At 48.4% G+C, this 18,919-nt stretch overlaps 39 non-coding genes and 30 pseudogenes across 39 annotated transcripts; all 69 read right to left on the reverse strand.

Annotated features, from left to right (window-relative positions):
- Positions 1-276: 276 nt before the first annotated feature.
- On the reverse strand, positions 277-395 carry LOC138458077 (5S ribosomal RNA; annotated as a pseudogene).
- A 106-nt stretch (positions 396-501) lies between these two features.
- Positions 502-620, reverse strand: LOC138455652 (5S ribosomal RNA; annotated as a pseudogene).
- A 106-nt stretch (positions 621-726) lies between these two features.
- On the reverse strand, positions 727-845 carry LOC138455376 (5S ribosomal RNA; annotated as a pseudogene).
- Positions 846-952: 107 nt separating this feature from the next.
- LOC138463203 (5S ribosomal RNA) lies at positions 953-1,071 on the reverse strand. The gene has a single exon (XR_011265789.1). It is a non-coding gene; the product is annotated as a 5S ribosomal RNA (ribosomal RNA).
- Positions 1,072-1,177: 106 nt separating this feature from the next.
- Positions 1,178-1,296, reverse strand: LOC138456183 (5S ribosomal RNA; annotated as a pseudogene).
- A 463-nt stretch (positions 1,297-1,759) lies between these two features.
- Positions 1,760-1,868, reverse strand: LOC138458233 (5S ribosomal RNA; annotated as a pseudogene).
- Positions 1,869-1,974: 106 nt separating this feature from the next.
- On the reverse strand, positions 1,975-2,083 carry LOC138459742 (5S ribosomal RNA; annotated as a pseudogene).
- Positions 2,084-2,189: 106 nt separating this feature from the next.
- On the reverse strand, positions 2,190-2,298 carry LOC138458986 (5S ribosomal RNA; annotated as a pseudogene).
- A 107-nt stretch (positions 2,299-2,405) lies between these two features.
- On the reverse strand, positions 2,406-2,524 carry LOC138460994 (5S ribosomal RNA). The gene has a single exon (XR_011263642.1). It is a non-coding gene; the product is annotated as a 5S ribosomal RNA (ribosomal RNA).
- A 107-nt stretch (positions 2,525-2,631) lies between these two features.
- On the reverse strand, positions 2,632-2,750 carry LOC138455053 (5S ribosomal RNA). Its single transcript, XR_011261698.1, has one exon. It is a non-coding gene; the product is annotated as a 5S ribosomal RNA (ribosomal RNA).
- Positions 2,751-2,856: 106 nt separating this feature from the next.
- On the reverse strand, positions 2,857-2,975 carry LOC138454243 (5S ribosomal RNA). The gene has a single exon (XR_011260929.1). It is a non-coding gene; the product is annotated as a 5S ribosomal RNA (ribosomal RNA).
- A 106-nt stretch (positions 2,976-3,081) lies between these two features.
- Positions 3,082-3,200, reverse strand: LOC138454244 (5S ribosomal RNA). Its single transcript, XR_011260930.1, has one exon. It is a non-coding gene; the product is annotated as a 5S ribosomal RNA (ribosomal RNA).
- Positions 3,201-3,306: 106 nt separating this feature from the next.
- LOC138455028 (5S ribosomal RNA) lies at positions 3,307-3,425 on the reverse strand. Its single transcript, XR_011261675.1, has one exon. It is a non-coding gene; the product is annotated as a 5S ribosomal RNA (ribosomal RNA).
- Positions 3,426-3,532: 107 nt separating this feature from the next.
- Positions 3,533-3,651, reverse strand: LOC138464785 (5S ribosomal RNA). The gene has a single exon (XR_011267361.1). It is a non-coding gene; the product is annotated as a 5S ribosomal RNA (ribosomal RNA).
- A 106-nt stretch (positions 3,652-3,757) lies between these two features.
- LOC138464692 (5S ribosomal RNA) lies at positions 3,758-3,876 on the reverse strand. The gene has a single exon (XR_011267270.1). It is a non-coding gene; the product is annotated as a 5S ribosomal RNA (ribosomal RNA).
- A 106-nt stretch (positions 3,877-3,982) lies between these two features.
- On the reverse strand, positions 3,983-4,101 carry LOC138463739 (5S ribosomal RNA). The gene has a single exon (XR_011266325.1). It is a non-coding gene; the product is annotated as a 5S ribosomal RNA (ribosomal RNA).
- A 107-nt stretch (positions 4,102-4,208) lies between these two features.
- Positions 4,209-4,327, reverse strand: LOC138462421 (5S ribosomal RNA). Its single transcript, XR_011265018.1, has one exon. It is a non-coding gene; the product is annotated as a 5S ribosomal RNA (ribosomal RNA).
- Positions 4,328-4,433: 106 nt separating this feature from the next.
- Positions 4,434-4,552, reverse strand: LOC138455431 (5S ribosomal RNA; annotated as a pseudogene).
- Positions 4,553-5,220: 668 nt separating this feature from the next.
- LOC138457496 (5S ribosomal RNA) lies at positions 5,221-5,329 on the reverse strand (annotated as a pseudogene).
- Positions 5,330-5,427: 98 nt separating this feature from the next.
- LOC138455284 (5S ribosomal RNA) lies at positions 5,428-5,546 on the reverse strand. The gene has a single exon (XR_011261922.1). It is a non-coding gene; the product is annotated as a 5S ribosomal RNA (ribosomal RNA).
- A 106-nt stretch (positions 5,547-5,652) lies between these two features.
- On the reverse strand, positions 5,653-5,761 carry LOC138458606 (5S ribosomal RNA; annotated as a pseudogene).
- A 106-nt stretch (positions 5,762-5,867) lies between these two features.
- On the reverse strand, positions 5,868-5,976 carry LOC138456397 (5S ribosomal RNA; annotated as a pseudogene).
- Positions 5,977-6,082: 106 nt separating this feature from the next.
- Positions 6,083-6,191, reverse strand: LOC138459422 (5S ribosomal RNA; annotated as a pseudogene).
- Positions 6,192-6,298: 107 nt separating this feature from the next.
- Positions 6,299-6,417, reverse strand: LOC138463535 (5S ribosomal RNA). Its single transcript, XR_011266121.1, has one exon. It is a non-coding gene; the product is annotated as a 5S ribosomal RNA (ribosomal RNA).
- A 106-nt stretch (positions 6,418-6,523) lies between these two features.
- On the reverse strand, positions 6,524-6,642 carry LOC138455908 (5S ribosomal RNA; annotated as a pseudogene).
- Positions 6,643-6,749: 107 nt separating this feature from the next.
- Positions 6,750-6,868, reverse strand: LOC138465223 (5S ribosomal RNA). Its single transcript, XR_011267798.1, has one exon. It is a non-coding gene; the product is annotated as a 5S ribosomal RNA (ribosomal RNA).
- A 106-nt stretch (positions 6,869-6,974) lies between these two features.
- LOC138464771 (5S ribosomal RNA) lies at positions 6,975-7,093 on the reverse strand. The gene has a single exon (XR_011267348.1). It is a non-coding gene; the product is annotated as a 5S ribosomal RNA (ribosomal RNA).
- Positions 7,094-7,556: 463 nt separating this feature from the next.
- LOC138458925 (5S ribosomal RNA) lies at positions 7,557-7,665 on the reverse strand (annotated as a pseudogene).
- Positions 7,666-7,771: 106 nt separating this feature from the next.
- On the reverse strand, positions 7,772-7,880 carry LOC138456100 (5S ribosomal RNA; annotated as a pseudogene).
- A 106-nt stretch (positions 7,881-7,986) lies between these two features.
- Positions 7,987-8,095, reverse strand: LOC138456522 (5S ribosomal RNA; annotated as a pseudogene).
- Positions 8,096-8,202: 107 nt separating this feature from the next.
- Positions 8,203-8,321, reverse strand: LOC138465120 (5S ribosomal RNA). Its single transcript, XR_011267695.1, has one exon. It is a non-coding gene; the product is annotated as a 5S ribosomal RNA (ribosomal RNA).
- A 107-nt stretch (positions 8,322-8,428) lies between these two features.
- LOC138453899 (5S ribosomal RNA) lies at positions 8,429-8,547 on the reverse strand. The gene has a single exon (XR_011260599.1). It is a non-coding gene; the product is annotated as a 5S ribosomal RNA (ribosomal RNA).
- Positions 8,548-8,653: 106 nt separating this feature from the next.
- Positions 8,654-8,772, reverse strand: LOC138461706 (5S ribosomal RNA). The gene has a single exon (XR_011264313.1). It is a non-coding gene; the product is annotated as a 5S ribosomal RNA (ribosomal RNA).
- A 106-nt stretch (positions 8,773-8,878) lies between these two features.
- LOC138461933 (5S ribosomal RNA) lies at positions 8,879-8,997 on the reverse strand. The gene has a single exon (XR_011264538.1). It is a non-coding gene; the product is annotated as a 5S ribosomal RNA (ribosomal RNA).
- Positions 8,998-9,104: 107 nt separating this feature from the next.
- LOC138454626 (5S ribosomal RNA) lies at positions 9,105-9,223 on the reverse strand. Its single transcript, XR_011261295.1, has one exon. It is a non-coding gene; the product is annotated as a 5S ribosomal RNA (ribosomal RNA).
- A 106-nt stretch (positions 9,224-9,329) lies between these two features.
- Positions 9,330-9,448, reverse strand: LOC138460995 (5S ribosomal RNA). The gene has a single exon (XR_011263643.1). It is a non-coding gene; the product is annotated as a 5S ribosomal RNA (ribosomal RNA).
- Positions 9,449-9,554: 106 nt separating this feature from the next.
- LOC138461934 (5S ribosomal RNA) lies at positions 9,555-9,673 on the reverse strand. Its single transcript, XR_011264539.1, has one exon. It is a non-coding gene; the product is annotated as a 5S ribosomal RNA (ribosomal RNA).
- A 106-nt stretch (positions 9,674-9,779) lies between these two features.
- Positions 9,780-9,898, reverse strand: LOC138455798 (5S ribosomal RNA; annotated as a pseudogene).
- A 668-nt stretch (positions 9,899-10,566) lies between these two features.
- On the reverse strand, positions 10,567-10,675 carry LOC138458186 (5S ribosomal RNA; annotated as a pseudogene).
- Positions 10,676-10,781: 106 nt separating this feature from the next.
- On the reverse strand, positions 10,782-10,900 carry LOC138460997 (5S ribosomal RNA). The gene has a single exon (XR_011263644.1). It is a non-coding gene; the product is annotated as a 5S ribosomal RNA (ribosomal RNA).
- A 106-nt stretch (positions 10,901-11,006) lies between these two features.
- Positions 11,007-11,115, reverse strand: LOC138458698 (5S ribosomal RNA; annotated as a pseudogene).
- A 107-nt stretch (positions 11,116-11,222) lies between these two features.
- LOC138463154 (5S ribosomal RNA) lies at positions 11,223-11,341 on the reverse strand. Its single transcript, XR_011265740.1, has one exon. It is a non-coding gene; the product is annotated as a 5S ribosomal RNA (ribosomal RNA).
- A 106-nt stretch (positions 11,342-11,447) lies between these two features.
- On the reverse strand, positions 11,448-11,566 carry LOC138455029 (5S ribosomal RNA). The gene has a single exon (XR_011261676.1). It is a non-coding gene; the product is annotated as a 5S ribosomal RNA (ribosomal RNA).
- A 107-nt stretch (positions 11,567-11,673) lies between these two features.
- On the reverse strand, positions 11,674-11,792 carry LOC138455078 (5S ribosomal RNA). The gene has a single exon (XR_011261722.1). It is a non-coding gene; the product is annotated as a 5S ribosomal RNA (ribosomal RNA).
- Positions 11,793-11,898: 106 nt separating this feature from the next.
- Positions 11,899-12,017, reverse strand: LOC138460998 (5S ribosomal RNA). The gene has a single exon (XR_011263645.1). It is a non-coding gene; the product is annotated as a 5S ribosomal RNA (ribosomal RNA).
- A 106-nt stretch (positions 12,018-12,123) lies between these two features.
- Positions 12,124-12,242, reverse strand: LOC138455432 (5S ribosomal RNA; annotated as a pseudogene).
- Positions 12,243-12,695: 453 nt separating this feature from the next.
- Positions 12,696-12,804, reverse strand: LOC138458518 (5S ribosomal RNA; annotated as a pseudogene).
- Positions 12,805-12,910: 106 nt separating this feature from the next.
- LOC138453863 (5S ribosomal RNA) lies at positions 12,911-13,029 on the reverse strand. Its single transcript, XR_011260565.1, has one exon. It is a non-coding gene; the product is annotated as a 5S ribosomal RNA (ribosomal RNA).
- Positions 13,030-13,135: 106 nt separating this feature from the next.
- Positions 13,136-13,244, reverse strand: LOC138456523 (5S ribosomal RNA; annotated as a pseudogene).
- Positions 13,245-13,352: 108 nt separating this feature from the next.
- On the reverse strand, positions 13,353-13,471 carry LOC138461677 (5S ribosomal RNA). Its single transcript, XR_011264285.1, has one exon. It is a non-coding gene; the product is annotated as a 5S ribosomal RNA (ribosomal RNA).
- Positions 13,472-13,577: 106 nt separating this feature from the next.
- Positions 13,578-13,696, reverse strand: LOC138455107 (5S ribosomal RNA). Its single transcript, XR_011261750.1, has one exon. It is a non-coding gene; the product is annotated as a 5S ribosomal RNA (ribosomal RNA).
- A 106-nt stretch (positions 13,697-13,802) lies between these two features.
- Positions 13,803-13,921, reverse strand: LOC138465078 (5S ribosomal RNA). Its single transcript, XR_011267654.1, has one exon. It is a non-coding gene; the product is annotated as a 5S ribosomal RNA (ribosomal RNA).
- Positions 13,922-14,027: 106 nt separating this feature from the next.
- LOC138461000 (5S ribosomal RNA) lies at positions 14,028-14,146 on the reverse strand. Its single transcript, XR_011263647.1, has one exon. It is a non-coding gene; the product is annotated as a 5S ribosomal RNA (ribosomal RNA).
- Positions 14,147-14,253: 107 nt separating this feature from the next.
- LOC138461751 (5S ribosomal RNA) lies at positions 14,254-14,372 on the reverse strand. The gene has a single exon (XR_011264358.1). It is a non-coding gene; the product is annotated as a 5S ribosomal RNA (ribosomal RNA).
- Positions 14,373-14,478: 106 nt separating this feature from the next.
- Positions 14,479-14,597, reverse strand: LOC138453947 (5S ribosomal RNA). Its single transcript, XR_011260646.1, has one exon. It is a non-coding gene; the product is annotated as a 5S ribosomal RNA (ribosomal RNA).
- Positions 14,598-14,703: 106 nt separating this feature from the next.
- LOC138454900 (5S ribosomal RNA) lies at positions 14,704-14,822 on the reverse strand. The gene has a single exon (XR_011261558.1). It is a non-coding gene; the product is annotated as a 5S ribosomal RNA (ribosomal RNA).
- A 453-nt stretch (positions 14,823-15,275) lies between these two features.
- LOC138459667 (5S ribosomal RNA) lies at positions 15,276-15,384 on the reverse strand (annotated as a pseudogene).
- A 106-nt stretch (positions 15,385-15,490) lies between these two features.
- LOC138458185 (5S ribosomal RNA) lies at positions 15,491-15,599 on the reverse strand (annotated as a pseudogene).
- Positions 15,600-15,705: 106 nt separating this feature from the next.
- Positions 15,706-15,824, reverse strand: LOC138455329 (5S ribosomal RNA). Its single transcript, XR_011261965.1, has one exon. It is a non-coding gene; the product is annotated as a 5S ribosomal RNA (ribosomal RNA).
- Positions 15,825-15,930: 106 nt separating this feature from the next.
- Positions 15,931-16,039, reverse strand: LOC138458396 (5S ribosomal RNA; annotated as a pseudogene).
- Positions 16,040-16,145: 106 nt separating this feature from the next.
- On the reverse strand, positions 16,146-16,264 carry LOC138455649 (5S ribosomal RNA; annotated as a pseudogene).
- A 106-nt stretch (positions 16,265-16,370) lies between these two features.
- Positions 16,371-16,489, reverse strand: LOC138461001 (5S ribosomal RNA). The gene has a single exon (XR_011263648.1). It is a non-coding gene; the product is annotated as a 5S ribosomal RNA (ribosomal RNA).
- Positions 16,490-16,595: 106 nt separating this feature from the next.
- On the reverse strand, positions 16,596-16,714 carry LOC138463740 (5S ribosomal RNA). The gene has a single exon (XR_011266326.1). It is a non-coding gene; the product is annotated as a 5S ribosomal RNA (ribosomal RNA).
- A 107-nt stretch (positions 16,715-16,821) lies between these two features.
- LOC138463205 (5S ribosomal RNA) lies at positions 16,822-16,940 on the reverse strand. Its single transcript, XR_011265791.1, has one exon. It is a non-coding gene; the product is annotated as a 5S ribosomal RNA (ribosomal RNA).
- Positions 16,941-17,046: 106 nt separating this feature from the next.
- LOC138455433 (5S ribosomal RNA) lies at positions 17,047-17,165 on the reverse strand (annotated as a pseudogene).
- Positions 17,166-17,833: 668 nt separating this feature from the next.
- LOC138456222 (5S ribosomal RNA) lies at positions 17,834-17,942 on the reverse strand (annotated as a pseudogene).
- Positions 17,943-18,048: 106 nt separating this feature from the next.
- LOC138454837 (5S ribosomal RNA) lies at positions 18,049-18,167 on the reverse strand. Its single transcript, XR_011261494.1, has one exon. It is a non-coding gene; the product is annotated as a 5S ribosomal RNA (ribosomal RNA).
- Positions 18,168-18,273: 106 nt separating this feature from the next.
- LOC138458397 (5S ribosomal RNA) lies at positions 18,274-18,382 on the reverse strand (annotated as a pseudogene).
- Positions 18,383-18,488: 106 nt separating this feature from the next.
- On the reverse strand, positions 18,489-18,606 carry LOC138456081 (5S ribosomal RNA; annotated as a pseudogene).
- Between the last annotated feature and the right edge of the window lie 313 nt (positions 18,607-18,919).

Consider the following 18,919-nt stretch of genomic DNA (forward strand, 5'->3'; position numbering starts at 1 on the left):
GTTGCAGGGAGGTGGAGAGAACAATCAACACAATAATGGTTTTCTTTCATGCCTCTTGAAGGACTCAATATTCTCTGTACTGCATTACATGTGAAAGTCGATTTATTACCCATGAACACACTACCTGTATGCTAATTCTATGTAAAAAGGTAGCTCCAGCCCTCATGATGTTGTCCAACATTTCCGCTATAAAACGGGATACAATTATTTTGGAAACATACCAAATTTGAAAAACAGTTGAGAAGTTGCGCAATTACTAATCATGGAGCACAAAATAGCCTACAGCACCTGGTATTGCCAGGCAGTATCCCATCCAGGTACTAACTAGGCCTGACATTGCTTAGCTTCCGAGATCAGACGAGATTGGGCGCATTCAGTGTGGTGTGGCCGTAGGCTCTGGTACTGGTGAGTTTTGTACTTTTAAGCATCTAGTCGGCTAGACGTTGCAGTTTTGAAAGGCAATTGAGAAATGGCTCACTTCCTGAACTTGGAGTACAAAAAAACCTACAGCACCTGGTATTCCCAGGCGGTCTCCCACCCAGGTACTAACTAGGCCCGACACTGCTTAGCTTCCGAGATCAGACGAGATCGGGCGCAGTCAGTGTGGTGTGGGGGTAGGCTCTGGGCCTAGTGAGTTTTGTACTTTTAAGCATCTAGTCAGCTAGACCTTGCAGTTTTGAAAGGCAATTGAGAAATGGCTCACTTCCTGAACTTGGAGCACAAAAAAGCCTACAGCACCTGGTATTCCCAGGCGGTCTCCCATCCAGGTACTAACGAGGCACGACACTGCTTAGTTTCCGAGATCAGACGAGATCGGGCGCATTCAGTGTGGTGTGGCCGTAGGCTCTGGGCCTTGTGAGTTTTGTACTTTTAAGCATCTAGTCGGCTAGACCTTGCAGTTTTGAAAGGCAATTGAGAAATGGCTCACTTCCTGAACTTGGAGTACAAAAAAAGCCTACAGCACCTGGTATTCCCAGGCGGTCTCCCATCCAGGTACTAACTAGGCCCGACACTGCTTAGCTTCTGAGATCAGACGAGATCGGGCGCATTCAGTGTGGTGTGGCCGTAGGCTCTGGGCCTAGTGAGTTTTGTACTTTTAAGCATCTAGTCGGCTAGACCTTGCAGTTTTGAAAGGCAATTGAGAAAGGGCTCACTTCCTGAACTTGGAGCACAAAAAAGCCTACAGCATCTGGTATTCCCAGGCTTTCTCCCATCCAGGTACTAACTAGGCCTGACACTGCTTAACTTCCGAGATCAGACGAGATCGGGTGCATTCAGTGTGGTGTGGCCGTAGGCTCTAGGAATGCTAAGAATATTACTCTTATGCATTTGCATTTAGTAAGCTAAGCCATGCAGCCACTTGCAACATGATACCACGCTCATCGCTCGATCAGGCTCGATCAGGCGAGATATATAAGACTGGTGGGCCCATTCAGGACTCCTATGTCTGGTAGGATAACTTTAATTCATCCATCCTGTGTCTGTTGCAGGGAGGTGGAGAGAACAATCAACACAATAATGGTTTTCTTTCATGCCTCTTGAAGGACTCAATATTCTCTGTACTGCATTACATGTGAAAGTCGATTTATTACCCATGAACACACTACCTGTATGCTAATTCTATGTAAAAAGGTAGCTCCAGCCCTCATGATGTTGTCCAACATTTCCGCTATAAAACGGGATACAATTATTTTGGAAACATACCAAATTTGAAAAATAATTGAGAAGTTGCGCAATTACTAATCATGGAGCACAAAAAAGCATACAGCACCTGGTATTCCCAGGCAGTCTCCCATCCAGGTACTATCTAGGCCCGACCCTGCTTAGCTTCCGAGATCGGGCGCATTCAGTGTGGTGTGGCCGTAGGCTCTGGGCCTAGTGAGTTTTGTACTTTTAAGCATCTAGTCGGCTAGACCTTGCAGTTTTGAAAAGCAATTGAGAAATGGCTCACTTCCTGAACTTGGAGCACAAAAAAGCCTACAGCACCTGGTATTCCCATGCCGTCTCCCATCCAGGTACTAACTAGGCCCGAAACTGCTTAGCTTCCGAGATCGGGCGCAATCAGTGTGGTGTGGCGGTAGGCTCTGGGCCTAGTGAGTTTTGTACTTTTAAGCATCTAGTCAGCTAGACCTTGCAGTTTTGAAAGGCAATTGTGAAATGGCTCACTTCCTGAACTTGGAGCACAAAAAAGCCTACAGCACCTGGTATTGCCAGGCGGTCTCCCATCCAGGTACTAACGAGGCCCGACTCTGCTTAGCTTCCGAGATCGGGCGCATTCAGTGTGGTGTGGCCGTAGGCTCTGGGCCTAGTGAGTCTTGTACTTTTAAGCATCTAGTCGGCTAGACCTTGCAGTTTTGAAAGGCAATTGAGAAATGGCTCACTTCCTGAACTTGGAGCACAAAAAAAGCCTACAGCACCTGGTATTCCCAGGCGGTCTCCCATCCAGGTACTAACTAGGCCCGACACTGCTTAGCTTCCGAGATCAGACGAGATCGGGCGCAATCAGTGTGGTGTGGCCGTAGGCTCTGGGCCTTGTGAGTTTTGTACTTTTAAGCATCTAGTCGGCTAGACCTTGCAGTTTTGAAAGGCAATTGAGAAATGGCTCACTTCCTGAACTTGGAGTACAAAAAAAGCCTACAGCATCTGGTATTCCCAGGCGGTCTCCCATCCAGGTACTAACTAGGCCCGACACTGCTTAGCTTCTGAGATCAGATGAGATCGGGCGCATTCAGTGTGGTGTGGCCGTAGGTTCTGGGCCTAGTGAGTTTTGTACTTTTAAGCATCTAGTCGGCTAGACCTTGCAGTTTTGAAAGGCAATTGAGAAAGGGCTCACTTCCCGAACTTGGAGCACAAAAAAGCCTACAGCACCTGGTATTCCCAGGCGGTCTCCCATCCAGGTACTAACGAGGCCCGACACTGCTTAGCTTCCGCGATCAGACGAGATCGGGCGCATTCAGTGTGGTGTGGCCGTAGGCTCTGGCCCTTGTGAGTTTTGTACTTTTAAGCATCCAGTCGGCTAGACCTTGCAGTTTTGAAAGGCAATTGAGAAATGGCTCACTTCCTGAACTTGGAGCACAAAAAAGCCTACAGCACCTGGTATTCCCAGGCGGTCTCCCATCCAGGTACTAACGAGGCCCGACACTGCTTAGCTTCCGAGATCAGACAAGATCGGGCGCAATCAGTGTGGTGTGGCCGTAGGCTTTGGGCCTAGTGAGTTTTGTACTTTTAAGCATCTAGTCAGCTAGACCTTGCAGTTTTGAAAGGCAATTGAGAAATGGCTCACTTCCTGAACTTGGAGCACAAAAAAGCCTACAGCACCTGGTATTCCCACGCGGTCTCCCATCCAGGTACTAACGAGGCCCGACACTGCTTAGCTTCCAAGATCAGACGAGATCGGGCGCATTCAGTGTGGTGTGGCCGTAGAATCTGGGCCTTGTGAGTTTTGTACTTTTAAGCATCTAGTCGGCTAGACCTTGCAGTTTTGAAAGGCAATTGAGAAATGGCTCACTTCCTGAACTTGGAGTACAAAAAAAGCCTACAGCACCTGGTATTCCCAGGCGGTCTCCCATCCAGGTACTAACTAGGCCCGACACTGCTTAGCTTCTGAGATCAGATGAGATCGGGCGCATTCAGTGTGGTGTGGCCGTAGGTTCTGGGCCGAGTGAGTTTTGTACTTTTAAGCATCTAGTCGGCTAGACCTTGCAGTTTTGAAAGGCAATTGAGAAAGGGCTCACTTCCTGAACTTGGAGCACAAAAAAGCCTACAGCACCTGGTATTCCCAGGCGGTCTCCCATCCAGGAACTAACTAGGCCCGACACTGCTTAGCTTCCGAGATCAGACGAGATCGGGCGCAATCAGTGTGGTGTGGCCGTAGGCTCTGGGCCTAGTGAGTTTGGTACTTTTAAGCATCTAGTCAGCTAGACCTTGCAGTTTTGAAAGGCAATTGAGAAATGGCTCACTTCCTGAACTTGGAGCACAAAAAAGCCTACAGCACCTGGTATTCCCAGGCGGTCTCCCATCCAGGTACTAACGAGGCCCGACACTGCTTAGCTTCCGAGATCAGACGAGATCAGGCGCATTCAGTGTGGTGTGGCCGTAGGCTCTGGCCCTTGTGAGTTTTGTACTTTTAAGCATCTAGTCGGCTAGACCTTGCAGTTTTGAAAGGCAATTGAGAAATGGCTCACTTCCTGAACTTGGAGTACAAAAAAAGCCTACAGCACCTGGTATTCCCAGGCGGTCTCCCATCCAGGTACTAACTAGGCCCGACACTGCTTAGCTTCTGAGATCAGACGAGATCGGGTGCATTCAGTGTGGTGTGGCCGTAGGCTCTGGGCCTAGTGAGTTTTGTACTTTTATGCATCTAGTCGGCTAGACCTTGCAGTTTTGAAAGGCAATTGAGAAAGGGCTCACTTCCTGAACTTGGAGCACAAAAAAGCCTACAGCACCTGGTATTCCCAGGCAGTCTCCCATCCAGGTACTAACTAGGCCTGACACTGCTTAACTTCCAAGATCAGACTAGATCGGGTGCATTCAGTGTGGTGTGGCCGTAGGCTCTAGGAATGCTAAGAATATTACTCTTAAGCATTTGCATTTAGTAAGCTAAGCCATGCAGCCACTTGCAACATGATACCACACTCATCGCTCGATCAGGCGAGATATATAAGACTGGTGGGCCCATTCAGGAATCCTATGTCTGGTAGGATAACTTTAATTCATCCATCCTGTGTCTGTTGCAGGGAGGTGGAGAGAACAATCAACACAATAATGGTTTTCTTTCATGCCTCTTGAAGGACTCAATATTCTCTGTACTGCATTACATGTGAAAGTCGATTTATTACCCATGAACACACTACCTGTATGCTAATTCTATGTAAAAAGGTAGCTCCAGCCCTCATGTTGTTGTCCAACATTTCCGCTATAAAACGGGATACAATTATTTTGGAAACATACCAAATTTGAAAAACAATTGAGAAGTTGCGCAATTTCTAATCATGGAGCACAAAATAGCCTACAGCACCTGGTATTGCCAGGCGGTATCCCATCCAGGTACTAACTAGGCCTGACATTGCTTAGCTTCCGAGATCAGACGCATTCAGTGTGGTGTGGCCGTAGGCTCTGGTTCTAGTGAGTTTTGTACTTTTAAGCATCTAGTCGGCTAGACGTTGCAGTTTTGAAAGGCAATTGAGAAATGGCTCACTTCCTGAACTTGGAGTACAAAAAAGCCTACAGCACCTGGTATTCCCAGGCGGTCTCCCACCCAGGTACTAGCTAGGCCCGACCCTGCTTAGCTTCCGAGATCGGGCACATTCAGTGTGGTGTGGCCGTAGGCTCTGGGCCTAGTGAGTTTTGTACTTTTAAGCATCTAGACCTTGCAGTTTTGAAAGTCAATTGGGAAATGGCTCACTTCCTGAACTTGGAGCACAAAAAAGCCTACAGCACCTGGTATTCCCAGGCGGCCTCCCATCCAGGTACTAACTAGGCCCGACACTGCTGAGCTTCTGAGATCAGACGAGATCGGGCGCATTCAGTGTGGTGTGGCCGTAGGCTCTGGGCCTAGTGAGTTTTGTACTTTTAAGCATCTAGTCAGCTAGACCTTGCAGTTTTGAAAGGCAATTGAGAAATGGCTCACTTCCTGAACTTGGAGCACAAAAAAGCCTACAGCACCTGGTATTCCCAGGCAGTCTCCCATCATGGTACTAACTAGGCCTGACCCTGCTTAGCTTCCGAGATCGGGCGCATTCAGTGTGGTGTGGCCGTAGGCTCTGGGCCTAGTGAGTTTTGTACTTTTAAGGATCTAGTCGGCTAGACCTTGCAGTTTTGAAAGGCAATTGAGAAATGGCTCACTTCCTGAACTTGGAGCACAAAAAAGCCTACAGCACCTGGTATTCCCAGGCGGTCTCCCATCCAGGTACTAACTAGGCCCAACACTGCTTAGCTTCTGAGATCGGGCGCAATCAGTGTGGTGTGGCCGTAGGCTCTGGGCCTAGTGAGTTTTGTACTTTTAAGCATCTAGTCAGCTAGACCTTGCAGTTTTGAAAGGCAATTGAGAAATGGCTCACTTCCTGAACTTGGAGCACAAAAAAGCCTACAGCACCTGGTATTCCCAGGCGGTCTCCCATCCAGGTACTAACGAGGCCTGACCCTGCTTAGCTTCTGAGATCGGGCGCATTCAGTGTGGTGTGGCCGTAGGCTCTGGGCCTAGTGAGTTTTGTACTTTTAAGCATCTAGTCGGCTAGACCTTGCAGTTTTGAAAGGCAATTGAGAAATGGCTCACTTCCTGAACTTGGAGCACAAAAAAAGCCTACAGCACCTGGTATTCCCAGGCGGTCTCCCATCCAGGTACTAACTAGGCCCAACACTGCTTAGCTTCCGAGATCAGACGAGATCGGGCGCAATCAGTGTGGTGTGGCCGTAGGCTCTGGGCCTAGTGAGTTTTGTACTTTTAAGCATCTAGTCAGCTAGACCTTGCAGTTTTGAAAGGCAATTGAGAAATGGCTCACTTCCTGAACTTGGAGAACAAAAAAGCCTACAGCACCTGGTATTCCCACGCGGTCTCCCATCCAGGTACTAACGAGGCCCGACACTGGTTAGTTTCCAAGATCAGACGAGATCGGGCGCATTCAGTGTGGTGTGGCCGCAGGCTCTGGGCCTTGTGAGTTTTGTACTTTTAAGCTTCTAGTCGGCTAGACCTTGCAGTTTTGAAAGGCAATTGAGAAATGGCTCACTTCCTGAACTTGGAGTACAAAAAAAGCCTACAGCACCTGGTATTCCCAGGCGGTCTCCCATCCAGGTACTAACTAGGCCCGACACTGCTTAGCTTCTGAGATCAGATGAGATCGGGCGCATTTAGTGTGGTGTGGCCGTAGGCTCTAGGCCTAGTGAGTTTTGTACTTTTAAGCATCTAGTCGGCTAGACCTTGCAGTTTTGAAAGGCAATTGAGAAAGGGCTCACTTCCTGAACTTGGAGCACAAAAAAGCCTACAGCACCTGGTATTCCCAGGCGGTCTCCCATCCAGGTACTAACTAGGCCTAACACCGCTTAACTTCCGAGATCAGACAAGATCGGGTGCATTCAGTGTGGTGTGGCCGTAGGCTCTAGGAATGCTAAGAATATTACTCTTATGCATTTGCATTTAGTAAGCTAAGCCATGCAGCCACTTACAACATGATACCACGCTCATCGCTCGATCAGGCTCGATCAGGCGAGATATATAAGACTGGTGGTCCCATTCAGGACTCCTATGTCTGGTAGGATAACTTTAGTTCATCCATCCTGTGTCTGTTGCAGGGAGGTGGAGAGAACAATCAACACAATAATGGTTTTCTTTCATGCCTCTTGAAGGACTCAATATTCTCTGTACTGCATTACATGTGAAAGTCGATTTATTACCCATGAACACACTACCTGTATGCTAATTCTATGTAAAAAGGTAGCTCCAGCCCTCATGATGTTGTCCAACATTTCCGCTATAAAACGGGATACAATTATTTTGGAAACATACCAAATTTGAAAAATAATTGAGAAGTTGCGCAATTACTAATCATGGAGCACAAAAAAGCCTACAGCACCTGGTATTCCCAGGCAGTCTCCCATCCAGGTACTAACTAGGCCCGACCCTGCTTAGCTTCCGAGATCGGGCGCATTCAGTGTGTTGTGGCCGTAGGCTCTGGGCCTAGTGAGTTTTGTACTTTTAAGCATCTAGTCGGCTAGACCTTGCAGTTTTGAAAGGCAATTGAGAAATGGCTCACTTCCTGAACTTGGAGCACAAAAAAGCCTACAGCACCTGGTATTCCCAGGCGGTCTCCCATCCAGGTACTAACAAGGCCCGACACTGCTTAGCTTCCGAGATCGGGCGCAATCAGTGTGGTGTGGCCGTAGGCTCTGGGCCTAGTGAGTTTTGTACTTTTAAGCATCTAGTCAGCTAGACCTTGCAGTTTTGAAAGGCAATTGAGAAATGGCTCACTTCCTGAACTTGGAGCACAAAAAAGCCTACAGCACCTGGTATTCCCAGGCGGTCTCCCATCCAGGTACTAACGAGGCCCGACCCTGCTTAGCTTCCGAGATCGGGCGCATTCAGTGTGGTGTGGCCGTAGGCTCTGGGCCTAGTGAGTCTTGTACTTTTAAGCATCTAGTCGGCTAGACCTTGCAGTTTTGAAAGGCAATTGAGAAATGGCTCACTTCCTGAACTTGGAGCACAAAAAAAGCCTACAGCACCTGGTATTCCCAGGCGGTCTCCCATCCAGGTACTAACTAGGCCCGACACTGCTTAGCTTCCGAGATCAGACGAGATTGGGCGCAATCAGTGTGGTGTGGCCGTAGGCTCTGGGCCTTGTGAGTTTTGTACTTTTAAGCATCTAGTCGGCTAGACCTTGCAGTTTTGAAAGGCAATTGAGAAATGGCTCACTTCCTGAACTTGGAGTACAAAAAAAGCCTACAGCACCTGGTATTCCCAGGCGGTCTCCCATCCAGGTACTAACTAGGCCCGACACTGCTTAGCTTCTGAGATCAGATGAGATCGGGGGCATTCAGTGTGGTGTGGCCGTAGGTTCTGGGCCTAGTGAGTTTTGTACTTTTAAGCATCTAGTCGGCTAGACCTTGCAGTTTTGAAAGGCAATTGAGAAAGGGCTCACTTCCTGAACTTGGAGCACAAAAAAGCCTACAGCACCTGGTATTCCCAGGCGGTCTCCCATCCAGGTACTAACTAGGCCCGACACTGCTTAGCTTCTGAGATCAGACGAGATCAGGCGCAATCAGTGTGGTGTGGCCGTAGGCTCTGGGCCTAGTGAGTTTGGTACTTTTAAGCATCTAGTCAGCTAGACCTTGCAGTTTTGAAAGGCAATTGAGAAATGGCTCACTTCCTGAACTTGGAGCACAAAAAAGCCTACAGCACCTGGTATTCCCAGGCGGTCTCCCATCCAGGTACTAACGAGGCCCGACACTGCTTAGCTTCCGAGATCAGACGAGATCGGGCGCATTCAGTGTGGTGTGGCCGTAGGCTCTGGCCCTTGTGAGTTTTGTACTTTTAAGCATCTAGTCGGCTAGACCTTGCAGTTTTGAAAGGCAATTGAGAAATGGCTCACTTCCTGAACTTGGAGTACAAAAAAAGCCTACAGCACCTGGTATTCCCAGGCGGTCTCCCATCCAGGTACTAACTAGGCCCGACACTGCTTAGCTTCTGAGATCAGATGAGATCGGGCGCATTCAGTGTGGTGTGGCCGTAGTTTCTGGGCCTAGTGAGTTTTGTACTTTTAAGCATCTAGTCGGCTAGACCTTGCAGTTTTGAAAGGCAATTGAGAAAGGGCTCACTTCCTGAACTTGGAGCACAAAAAAGCCTACAGCACCTGGTATTCCCAGGCGGTCTCCCATCCAGGTACTAACTAGGCCCGACACTGCTTAGCTTCCGAGATCAGACGAGATCGGGCGCAATCAGTGTGGTGTGGCCGTAGGCTCTGGGCCTAGTGAGTTTGGTACTTTTAAGCATCTAGTCAGCTAGACCTTGCAGTTTTGAAAGGCAATTGAGAAATGGCTCACTTCCTGAACTTGGAGCACAAAAAAGCCTACAGCACCTGGTATTCCCAGGCGGTCTCCCATCCAGGTACTAACGAGGCCCGACACTGCTTAGCTTCCGAGATCAGACGAGATCGGGCGCATTCAGTGTGGTGTGGCCGTAGGCTCTGGCCCTTGTGAGTTTTGTACTTTTAAGCATCTAGTCGGCTAGACCTTGCAGTTTTGAAAGGCAATTGAGAAATGGCTCACTTCCTGAACTTGGAGCACAAAAAAGCCTACAGCACCTGGTATTCCCAGGCAGCCTCCCATCCAGGTACTAACTAGGCCTGACACTGCTTAACTTCCAAGATCAGACTAGATCGGGTGCATTCAGTGTGGTGTGGCCGTAGGCTCTAGGAATGCTAAGAATATTACTCTTATGCATTTGCATTTAGTAAGCTAAGCCATGCAGCCACTTGCAACATGATACCACACTCATCGCTCGATCAGGCGAGATATATAAGTCTGGTGGGCCCATTCAGGACTCCTATGTCTGGTAGGATAACTTTAATTCATCCATCCTGTGTCTGTTGCAGGGAGGTGGAGAGAACAATCAACACAATAATGGTTTTCTTTCATGCCTCTTGAAGGACTCAATATTCTCTGTACTGCATTACATGTGAAAGTCGATTTATTACCCATGAACTCACTACCTGTATGCTAATTCTATGTAAAAAGGTAGCTCCAGCCCTCATGTTGTTGTCCAACATTTCCGCTATAAAACGGGATACAATTATTTTGGAAACATACCAAATTTGAAAAACAATTGAGAAGTTGAGCAATTTCTAATCATGGAGCACAAAATAGCCTACAGCACCTGGTATTGCCAGGCGGTATCCCATCCAGGTACTAACTAGGCCTGACATTGCTTAGCTTCCGAGATCAGACGCATTCAGTGTGGTGTGGCCGTAGGCTCTGGTCCTAGTGAGTTTTGTACTTTTAAGCATCTAGTCGGCTAGACGTTGCAGTTTTGAAAGGCAATTGAGAAATGGCTCACTTCCTGAACTTGGAGTACAAAAAAGCCTACAGCACCTGGTATTCCCAGGCCGTCTCCCACCCAGGTACTAACTAGGCCCGACCCTGCTTAGCTTCCGAGATCGGGCGCATTCAGTGTGGTGTGGCCGTAGGCTCTGGGCCTAGTGAGTTTTGTACTTTTAAGCATCTAGTCGGCTAGACCTTGCAGTTTTGAAAGGCAATTGAGAAATGGCTCACTTCCTGAACTTGGAGCACAAAAAAGCCTACAGCACCTGGTATTCCCAGGCGGTCTCCCATCCAGGTACTAACTAGGCCCGACACTGCTTAGCTTCCGAGATCAGACGAGATCGGGCGCAATCAGTGTGGTGTGGCCGTAGGCTCTGGGCCTAGTGAGTTTTGTACTTTTAAGCATCTAGTCAGCTAGACCTTGCAGTTTTGAAAGGCAATTGAGAAATGGCTCACTTCCTGAACTTGGAGCACAAAAAAGCCTACAGCACCTGGTATTCCCAGGCGGTCTCCCATCCAGGTACTAACGAGGCCCGACCCTGCTTAGCTTCGGAGATCGGGCGCATTCAGTGTGGTGTGGCCGTAGGCTCTGGGCCTAGTGAGTTTTGTACTTTTAAGCCTCTAGTCGGCTAGACCTTGCAGTTTTGAAAGGCAATTGAGAAATGGCTCACTTCCTGAACTTGGAGCACAAAAAAAGCCTACAGCACCTGGTATTCCCAGGCGGTCTCCCATCCAGGTACTAACTAGGCCCAACACTGCTTAGCTTCCGAGATCAGACAAGATCGGGCGCAATCAGTGTGGTGTGGCCGTAGGCTCTGGGCCTAGTGAGTTTTGTACTTTTAAGCATCTAGTCAGCTAGACCTTGCAGTTTTGAAAGGCAATTGAGAAATGGCTCACTTCCTGAACTTGGAGCACAAAAAAGCCTACAGCACCTGGTATTCCCACGCGGTCTCCCATCCAGGTACTAACGAGGCCCGACACTGCTTAGCTTCCAAGATCAGACGAGATCGGGCGCATTCAGTGTGGTGTGGCCGTAGAATCTGGGCCTTGTGAGTTTTGTACTTTTAAGCATCTAGTCGGCTAGACCTTGCAGTTTTGAAAGGCAATTGAGAAAGGGCTCACTTCCTGAACTTGGAGTACAAAAAAAGCCTACAGCACCTGGTATTCCCAGGCGGTCTCCCATCCAGGTACTAACTAGGCCCGACACTGCTTAGCTTCTGAGATTAGATGAGATCGGGCGCATTCAGTGTGGTGTGGCCGTAGGTTCTGGGCCTAGTGAGTTTTGTACTTTTAAGCATCTAGTCGGCTAGACCTTGCAGTTTTGAAAGGCAATTGAGAAAGGGCTCACTTCCTGAACTTGGAGCACAAAAAAGCCTACAGCACCTGGTATTCCCAGGCGGTCTCCCATCCAGGTACTAACTAGGCCCGACACTGCTTAGCTTCCGAGATCAGACGAGATCGGGCGCAATCAGTGTGGTGTGGCCGTAGGCTCTGGGCCTAGTGAGTTTGGTACTTTTAAGCATCTAGTCAGCTAGACCTTGCAGTTTTGAAAGGCAATTGAGAAAGGGCTCACTTCCTGAACTTGGAGCACAAAAAAGCCTACAGCACCTGGTATTCCCAGGCAGTCTCCCATCCAGGTACTAACTAGGCCTGACACTGCTTAACTTCCAAGATCAGACTAGATCGGGTGCATTCAGTGTGGTGTGGCCGTAGGCTCTAGGAATGCTAAGAATATTACTCTTATGCATTTGCATTTAGTAAGCTAAGCCATGCAGCCACTTGCAACATGATACCACACTCATCGCTCGATCAGGCGAGATATATAAGACTGGTGGGCCCATTCAGGACTCCTATGTCTGGTAGGATAACTTTAATTCATCCATCCTGTGTCTGTTGCAGGGAGGTGGAGAGAACAATCAACACAATAATGGTTTTCTTTCATGCCTCTTGAAGGACTCAATATTCTCTGTACTGCATTACATGTGAAAGTCGATTTATTACCCATGAACACACTACCTGTATGCTAATTCTATGTAAAAAGGTAGCTCCAGCCCTCATGATGTTGTCCAACATTTCCGCTATAAAACAGGATACAATTATTTTGGAAACATACCAAATTTGAAAAATAATTGAGAAGTTGCGCAATTACTAATCATGGAGCACAAAAAAGCCTACAGCACCTGGTATTCCCAGGCAGTCTCCCATCCAGGTACTAACTAGGCCCGACCCTGCTTAGCTTCTGAGATCGGGCGCATTCAGTGTGGTGTGGCCGTAGGCTCTGGGCCTAGTGAGTTTTGTACTTTTAAGCATCTAGTCGGCTAGACCTTGCAGTTTTGAAAGGCAATTGAGAAATGGCTCACTTCCTGAACTTGGAGCACAAAAAAGCCTACAGCACCTGGTATTCCCAGGCGGTCTCCCATCCAGGTACTAACTAGGCCCGACACTGCTTAGCTTCCGAGATCAGACGAGATCGGGCGCAATCAGTGTTGTGTGGCCGTAGGCTCTGGGCCTAGTGAGTTTTGTACTTTTAAGCATCTAGTCAGCTAGACCTTGCAGTTTTGAAAGGCAATTGAGAAAGGGCTCACTTCCTGAACTTGGAGCACAAAAAAGCCTACAGCACCTGGTATTCCCAGGCGGTCTCCCATCCAGGTACTAACGAGGCCCGACCCTGCTTAGCTTCCGAGATCGGGCGCATTCAGTGTGGTGTGGCCGTAGGCTCTGGGCCTAGTGAGTTTTGTACTTTTAAGCATCTAGTCGGCTAGACCTTGCAGTTTTGAAAGGCAATTGAGAAATGGCTCACTTCCTGAACTTGGGAGCACAAAAAAAGCCTACAGCACCTGGTATTCCCAGGCGGTCTCCCATCCAGGTACTAACCAGGCCTGACACTGCTTAGCTTCCGAGATCAGACGAGATCGGGCGCAATCAGTGTGGTGTGGCCGTAGGCTCTGGGCCTAGTGAGTTTTGTACTTTTAAGCATCTAGTCAGCTAGACCTTGCAGTTTTGAAAGGCAATTGAGAAATGGCTCACTTCCTGAACTTGGAGCACAAAAAAGCCTACAGCACCTGGTATTCCCAGGCTGTCTCCCATCCAGGTACTAACTAGGCCCGACACTGCTTAGCTTCTGAGATCAGACGAGATCGGGCGCATTCAGTGTGGTGTGGCTGTAGGCTCTGGGCCTAGTGAGTTTTGTACTTTTAAGCATCTAGTCGGCTAGACCTTGCAGTTTTGAAAGGCAATTGAGAAAGGGCTCACTTCCTGAACTTGGAGCACAAAAAAGCCTACAGCACCTGATATTCCCAGGCGGTCTCCCATCCAGGTACTAACTAGGCCTGACACTGCTTAACTTCCGAGATCAGACGAGATCGGGCGCAATCAGTGTGGTGTGGCCGTAGGCTCTGGGCCTAGTGAGTTTTGTACTTTTAAGCATCTAGTCAGCTAGACCTTGCAGTTTTGAAAGGCAATTGAGAAATGGCTCACTTCCTGAACTTGGAGCACAAAAAAGCCTACAGCACCTGGTATTCCCAGGCGGTCTCCCATCCAGGTACTAACTAGGCCCGACACTGCTTAGCTTCCGAGATCAGACGAGATCGGGCGCAATCAGTGTGGTGTGGCCGTAGGCTCTGGGCCTTGTGAGTTTTGTACTTTTAAGCATCTAGTCGGCTAGACCTTGCAGTTTTGAAAGGCAATTGAGAAATGGCTCACTTCCTGAACTTGGAGTACAAAAAAAGCCTACAGCACCTGGTATTCCCAGGCGGTCTCCCATCCAGGTACTAACTAGGCCCGACACTGCTTAGCTTCTGAGATCAGATGAGATCAGGCGCATTCAGTGTGGTGTGGCCGTAGGTTCTGGGCCTAGTGAGTTTTGTACTTTTAAGCATCTGGTCGGCTAGACCTTGCAGTTTTGAAAGGCAATTGAGAAAGGGCTCACTTCCTGAACTTGGAGCACAAAAAAGCCTACAGCACCTGGTATTCCCAGGCGCTCTCCCATCCAGGTACTAACTAGGCCCGACACTGCTTAGCTTCCGAGATCAGACGAGATCGGGCGCAATCAGTGTGGTGTGGCCGTAGGCTCTGGGCCTAGTGAGTTTGGTACTTTTAAGCATCTAGTCAGCTAGACCTTGCAGTTTTGAAAGGCAATTGAGAAATGGCTCACTTCCTGAACTTGGAGCACAAAAAAGCCTACAGCACCTGGTATTCCCAGGCGGTCTCCCATCCAGGTACTAACTAGGCCTGACACTGCTTAACTTCCAAGATCAGACTAGATCGGGTGCATTCAGTGTGGTGTGGCCGTAGGCTCTAGGAATGCTAAGAATATTACTCTTATGCATTTGCATTTAGTAAGCTAAGCCATGCAGCCACTTGCAACATGATACCACACTCATCGCTCGATCAGGCGAGATATATAAGACTGGTGGGCCCATTCAGGACTCCTATGTCTGGTAGGATAACTTTAATTCATCCATCCTGTGTCTGTTGCAGGGAGGTGGAGAGAACAATCAACACAATAATGGTTTTCTTTCATGCCTCTTGAAGGACTCAATATTCTCTGTACTGCATTACATGTGAAAGTCGATTTATTACCCATGAACACACTACCTGTATGCTAATTCTATGTAAAAAGGTAGCTCCAGCCCTCATGATGTTGTCCAACATTTCCGCTATAAAACGGGATACAATTATTTTGGAAACATACCAAATTTGAAAAATAATTGAGAAGTTGCGCAATTACTAATCATGGAGCACAAAAAAGCCTACAGCACCTGGTATTCCCAGGCAGTCTCCCATCCAGGTAATAACTAGGCCCGACCCTGCTTAGCTTCCGAGATCGGGCGCATTCAGTGTGGTGTGGCCTTAGGCTCTGGTCCTAGTGAGTTTTGTACTTTTAAGCATCTAGTCGGCTAGACGTTGCAGTTTTGAAAGGCAATTGAGAAATGGCTCACTTCCTGAACTTGGAGTACAAAAAAGCCTACAGCACCTGGTATTCCCAGGCCGTCTCCCACCCAGGTACTAACTAGGCCCGACGCTGCTTAGCTTCCGAGATCGGGCGCATTCAGTGTGGTGTGGCCGTAGGCTCTGGGCCTAGTGAGTTTTGTACTTTTAAGCATCTAGTCGGCTAGACCTTGCAGTTTTGAAAGGCAATTGAGAAATGGCTCACTTCCTGAACTTGGAGCACAAAAAAGCCTACAGCACCTGGTATTCCCAGGCGTCCTCCCATCCAGGTACTAACTAGGCCCGACACTGCGTAGCTTCCGAGATCAGATGAGATCGGGCGCATTCAGTGTGGTGTGGCCGTAGGCTCTGGGCCTAGTGAGTTTTGTACTTTTAAGCATCTAGTCAGCTAGACCTTGCAGTTTTGAAAGGCAATTGAGAAATGGCTCACTTCCTGAACTTGGAGCACAAAAAAGCCTACAGCACCTGGTATTCCCAGGCAGTCTCCCATCCAGGTACTAACTAGGCCTGACCCTGCTTAGCTTCCGAGATCGGGCGCATTCAGTGTGGTGTGGCCGTAGGCTCTGGGCCTAGTGAGTTTTGTACTTTTAAGGATCTAGTCGGCTAGACCTTGCAGTTTTGAAAGGCAATTGAGAAATGGCTCACTTCCTGAACTTGGAGCACAAAAAAGCCTACAGCACCTGGTATTCCCAGGCGGTCTCCCATGCAGGTACTAACGAGGCCCGACCCTGCTTAGCTTCTGAGATCAGATGAGATCGGGCGCATTCAGTGTGGTGTGGCCGTAGGTTCTGGGCCTAGTGAGTTTTGTACTTTTAAGCATCTAGTCGGCTAGACCTTGCAGTTTTGAAAGGCAATTGAGAAAGGGCTCACTTCCTGAACTTGGAGCACAAAAAAGCCTACAGCACCTGGTATTCCCAGGCGGTCTCCCATCCAGGTACTAACTAGGCCCGACACTGCTTAGCTTCCGAGATCAGACGAGATCGGGCGCAATCAGTGTGGTGTGGCCGTAGGCTCTGGGCCTAGTGAGTTTGGTACTTTTAAGCATCTAGTCAGCTAGACCTTGCAGTTTTGAAAGGCAATTGAGAAATGGCTCACTTCCTGAACTTGGAGCACAAAAAAGCCTACAGCACCTGGTATTCCCAGGCGGTCTCCCATCCAGGTACTAACGAGGCCCGACACTGCTTAGCTTCCGAGATCAGACGAGATCAGGCGCATTCAGTGTGGTGTGGCCGTAGGCTCTGGCCCTTGTGAGTTTTGTACTTTTAAGCATCTAGTCGGCTAGACCTTGCAGTTTTGAAAGGCAATTGAGAAATGGCTCACTTCCTGAACTTGGAGTACAAAAAAAGCCTACAGCACCTGGTATTCCCAGGCGGTCTCCCATCCAGGTACTAACTAGGCCCGACACTGCTTAGCTTCTGAGATCAGACGAGATCGGGCGCATTCAGTGTGGTGTGGCCGTAGGCTCTGGGCCTAGTGAGTTTTGTACTTTTATGCATCTAGTCGGCTAGACCTTGCAGTTTTGAAAGGCAATTGAGAAAGGGCTCACTTCCTGAACTTGGAGCACAAAAAAGCCTACAGCACCTGGTATTCCCAGGCAGTCTCCCATCCAGGTACTAACTAGGCCTGACACTGCTTAACTTCCAAGATCAGACTAGATCGGGTGCATTCAGTGTGGTGTGGCCGTAGGCTCTAGGAATGCTAAGAATATTACTCTTATGCATTTGCATTTAGTAAGCTAAGCCATGCAGCCACTTGCAACATGATACCACACTCATCGCTCGATCAGGCGAGATATATAAGACTGGTGGGCCCATTCAGGACTCCTATGTCTGGTAGGATAACTTTAATTCATCCATCCTGTGTCTGTTGCAGGGAGGTGGAGAGAACAATCAACACAATAATGGTTTTCTTTCATGCCTCTTGAAGGACTCAATATTCTCTGTACTGCATTACATGTGAAAGTCGATTTATTACCCATGAACACACTACCTGTATGCTAATTCTATGTAAAAAGGTAGCTCCAGCCCTCATGTTGTTGTCCAACATTTCCGCTATAAAACGGGATACAATTATTTTGGAAACATATCAAATTTGAAAAACAATTGAGAAGTTGCGCAATTTCTAATCATGGAGCACAAAATAGCCTACAGCACCTGGTATTGCCAGGCGGTATCCCATCCAGGTACTAACTAGGCCTGACATTGCTTAGCTTCCGAGATCAGACGCATTCAGTGTGGTGTGGCCGTAGGCTCTGGTTCTAGTGAGTTTTGTACTTTTAAGCATCTAGTCGGCTAGACGTTGCAGTTTTGAAAGGCAATTGAGAAATGGCTCACTTCCTGAACTTGGAGTACAAAAAAGCCTACAGCACCTGGTATTCCCAGGCGGTCTCCCACCCAGGTACTAACTAGGCCCGACCCTGCTTAGCTTCCGAGATCGGGCGCATTCAGTGTGGTGTGGCCGTAGGCTCTGGGCCTAGTGAGTTTTGTACTTTTAAGCATCTAGTCGGCTAGACCTTGCAGTTTTGAAAGGCAATTGAGAAATGGCTCACTTCCTGAACTTGGAGCACAAAAAAGCCTACAGCACCTGGTATTCCCAGGCGGCCTCCCATCCAGGTACTAACTAGGCCCGACACTACTTAGCTTCTGAGATCAGACGAGATCGGGCGCATTCAGTGTGGTGTGGCCGTAGGCTCTGGGCCTAGTGAGTTTTGTACTTTTAAGCATCTAGTCAGCTAGACCTTGCAGTTTTGAAAGGCAATTGAGAAATGGCTCACTTCCTGAACTTGGAGCACAAAAAAGCCTACAGCACCTGGTATTCCCAGGCAGTCTCCCATCCAGGTACTAACTAGGCCTGACCCTGCTTAGCTTCCGAGATCGGGCGCATTCAGTGTGGTGTGGCCGTAGGCTCTGGGCCTACTGAGTTTTGTACTTTTATGCATCTAGTCGGCTAGACCTTGCAGTTTTGAAAGGCAATTGAGAAAGGGCTCACTTCCTGAACTTGGAGCACAAAAAAGCCTACAGCACCTGGTATTCCCAGGCAGTCTCCCATCCAGGTACTAACTTGGCCTGACACTGCTTAACTTCCGAGATCAGACTAGATCGGGTGCATTCAGTGTGGTGTGGCGTAGGCTCTAGGAATGCTAAGAATATTACTCTTATGCATTTGCATTTAGTAAGCTAAGCCATGCAGCCACTTGCAACATGATACCACACTCATCGCTCGATCAGGCGAGATATATAAGACTGGTGGGCCCATTCAGGACTCCTATGTCTGGTAGGATAACTTTAATTCATCCATCCTGTGTCTGTTGCAGGGAGGTGGAGAGAACAATCAACACAATAATGGTTTTCTTTCATGCCTCTTGAAGGACTCAATATTCTCTGTACTGCATTACATGTGAAAGTCGATTTATTACCCATGAACACACTACCTGTATGCTAAT

The sequence above is a fragment of the Ambystoma mexicanum genome, chromosome 4p (assembly GCF_040938575.1).
Source record: "Ambystoma mexicanum isolate Mex_15411 chromosome 4p, UKY_AmexF1_1, whole genome shotgun sequence".
Classification (NCBI taxonomy): domain Eukaryota; kingdom Metazoa; phylum Chordata; class Amphibia; order Caudata; family Ambystomatidae; genus Ambystoma; species Ambystoma mexicanum.